Source organism: Myxine glutinosa, unplaced genomic scaffold, assembly GCF_964187855.1.
Source record: "Myxine glutinosa unplaced genomic scaffold, kmMyxGlut1.1 SCAFFOLD_3719, whole genome shotgun sequence".
Taxonomy (NCBI): domain Eukaryota; kingdom Metazoa; phylum Chordata; class Myxini; order Myxiniformes; family Myxinidae; genus Myxine; species Myxine glutinosa.
This window is the reverse complement of record NW_027619811.1, coordinates 18,256-21,906: the sequence shown is the minus strand read 5'-3', so window position 1 is coordinate 21,906 and position 3,651 is coordinate 18,256.

The following is a 3,651-nucleotide window of genomic DNA, read 5'->3' as shown; positions in this document are numbered from 1 at the left end:
TGGGAGATTTAACCTATGTCTAATTCTGGGGGATTTAATCTGGGGGATTTAATTCTGGGGGATTTAATCTATCTCTAATTCTGGGGGATTTAATCTTTCTCTAATTCTGGGTGATTTAATCTATCTCTCCTTCTGGGGAATTTAATCTTTCTCTAATTCTGGGGGGATTGAATCTTTCTCTAATTCTGGGGGATTTAGTCTTTCTCTAATTCTGGGGTATTTAATCTTTCTTTAATTCTGGGGGATTTAATCTATCTCTAATTGTGGGGGAATTAATTCTGGGGGATTTATTCTGGGGCACTTAATCTATCTCTAATTCTGGGGGATTTAATCTGGGGGATTTAATTCTGGGGGATTTAATCTATCTCTAATTCTGGGAGATTTAATCTATCTCTAATTCTGGGGTAATTAATCTTTCTCTAATTCTGGGGTAATTCATCTTTCTCTAATTATGAGGGATTTAATCTATCTCTAATTCTGGGAGATTTAATCTTTCTCTAATTATGTGGGATTTAATCTATCTCTAATTCTGGGAGATTTAATCTATCTCTAATTCTGGGGAAATTCATCTTTCTCCAATTATGTGGGATTTAATCTATCTCTAATTCTGGGGTAATTAATCTATCTCTAATTCTGGGGTAATTCATCTTTCTCTAATTATGTGGGATTTAATCTCTCTAATTCTGGGGGATTTAATCTATCTCTAATTCTGGGGGATTTCATCTATCTCTAATTCTGGGGTAATTCATCTTTCTCTAATTATGTGGGATTTAATCTTTCTCTAATTCTGGGGGATTTAATCTATCTCTAATTCTGGGAGATTTAATCTATCTCTAATTTTGGGGGATTTAATCGATCTCTAATTCTGGGGGATTTAATCTATCTCTAATTACAGGGGAATGAATCAATTTCTAATTCTGGGGGATTTAATCTATCTCTAATTCTGGGAGATTAAATCTATCTCTAATTCTGGGGGATTTAATCTATCTCTAATTCTGGGGGATTTAATCTATCTCTAATTCTGGGGTAATTAATCTTTCTCTAATTATGTGGGATTTAATCTTTCTCTAATTCTGGGGGATTTAATCTATCTCTAATTCTGGGGGATTTAATCTATCTCTAATTCTGGGGGATTTAATCTATCTCTAATTCTGGGGGATTTAATCTATCTCTAATTATGGGGGATTTAATCTATCTCTAATTGTGGGGGAATTAATCCATCTCTAATTATGGGGGATTTAATCTATCTCCAATTCTGGGGTACAGTAATTAATCTTTCTCCAATTATGTGGGATTTAATCTATCTCTAATTCTGGGGTAATGAATCTATCTCTAATTCTGGGGTAATTAATCTATCTCTAATTCTGGGGTAATTAATCTATCTCTAATTCTGGGGTAATGAATCTCTCTCTATTTCTGAGCGAATTGATCAATCTGTATTTCTGAGAAAATTAATCGATCTTTAATTCCGAAGGAATTAATCAATCCGTATTTCTGAATGAATTATCTTTTTTTTGTTGGTTTATTGAGACAATGATCACATAAGCCGGAGTTATGCTTCTACGAAGATGCACGTAAGCGTCTCTGCATAGCTATGCAGAGAAGGGGTTTATGGGTAACCGTAGCCCGCATAGGCTCGCCGAGGGGTCGATGCGCACCCCTCCAAAATCTCAACAATGCGTCGCACGTAGCTGTGGTCATGTGCGTCAAACAAACGCTGATTGGTTGAGCAGGGAAGTATATCTGGTAGCATTGAGGGTTGGGCCCAGACCCAAATCCGGAACTAAAACAAAGAACCAAAACATTCAAACAGAATGTTTACACTTTTACTGGAGGTGGAAACGGGTTTCCATTTCTGGGTGCTTCTCCATTTTCTGTACATTCTTTAGTTTTAGTAAATGTGACACTGCCCCGTACTGCACGCGTTAACGTTACATGCAAGTAAGTTGGCAAACACCCATGCGGACGTCTGCGGGCGACACCCGTGCATGTTTGCAGAAGCATAAATCAGCCTTTACACCTAACATACCTTGCCAGAGTGTGTGGGTAATGCATGTAGATCGTTGCTTTTCATTTGGTCTTTATCAACAAGTCCTACAAAGGAATTAAACATGAACGATCAATTAATATTGGAACATTCAATCAGCCTTTTTCCTTTTTTGAGCTCGAGCAAACGTTACAACGAGCTCAAAGTTTTGTTTGAAGACCAGCAGCTCCCTGAATGGTGCAACAAGACAGGTGTGTACAACAGTCACTGGCACAAAGGATGATTCTTATTGTCAGAAGGTCAAGAAAGAGGGACTCCTTAATGTAATAATAATGAATGCAAATTAAAATGTAGCTAGCAAATTGTGAAAGAAACGGATTTAAGTTTGTTTTTACAAAGGACGTTGCCATGAGATAATCACAAACAAGGGAATTTGAATGGAGAAATCACTTGATAACATATTGCTTGTGCTATGTTGCTATGAAAAAAAGGAGGTGTTAGTGCATGAGTGGTGTGTGACGACATGGTGTGTATATTACATCACTTTGCAGGAATATGAAAAAAACAAACTCAAAAAAGGATGTTTTAGTGCATGAGTGGTGTGCGACGACATGGTGTATATATTACATCACCTTGAGAGAATACTAAAAAAAAAACTCAAAAACGAAGTGTTAGTGCATGAATGGTGTGCGACAACATGGTGTATATATTACATCACCTTGCGGGAATACCAAAAAAAAAAATCTCAAAAAAGAAAGTGTTAGTGCATGAGTGGTGTGGTGTGCAGTGACACTGTGTGTGCATTACATCACCTTGCGGAAATACTTTTAAAAAACAAGAGAAAAATGACCACAGTGTGATCACCAGCTGCGACGTGTAGAATCATGAGGATATCCGTTGCAATATGCGCTACCAAATTCGACCAGTCATTCAATTATACGCATGCACCAGCGTCTTTTTGTCTTTCAGTTCTGGTCTTGTCCTTTGTTTTGCGACGCATCATGCTTCATCAACTGATTACATATAATGTATGGACGTGAATGTTATTTCTGTTAATGTTAATCTTAATTCATTAAATGTTATTTATTAATGTTAATTCTGGGTGGCAGAGGGATAATTTGAAACGGGCTTGGTCGGTAGGGGAAGTCCGAGTGTATGCGCATGCGCTTTTCAAAAAGGCACCCCAACAACAAGAACAACAACGCGGTCCTCTCATAGAGATGCTCGTCGCAGCTAAAAACTCAAAAAAGGAAGTGTTAGGACAGGAGTGGTGTGCGACGACATGTTGTGTATATTACATCGCCTTGTGGGAATACTTCCGCTCTAGCAGGGAACATGGCCTTAAAATGCATGTTGTTGTTGTTGTGTTGTGGGAATACTTGAAGAAAAAAAATTCTAGAGTGTACATAATCATTAGCTCATAGAAGAGAAGCATCACGACAAACGTCTTTTATAAGTTCCGAAATATATTACAACAAATTATCATGTAGAGCTGTAGGAATTGAACGTGAAAGATTAAAAAGGGTCTCCTTACTCCTGTTCGGTATCATCTCCATCGCTCCATATGGAGGAGCCAGGATTCCTGCCAAGTATTGTCGATATTTCTGCAAACATGATGCAAGAACACAAATGAATGTGGTTTCTTAAGCAGACAAAGTGCTATA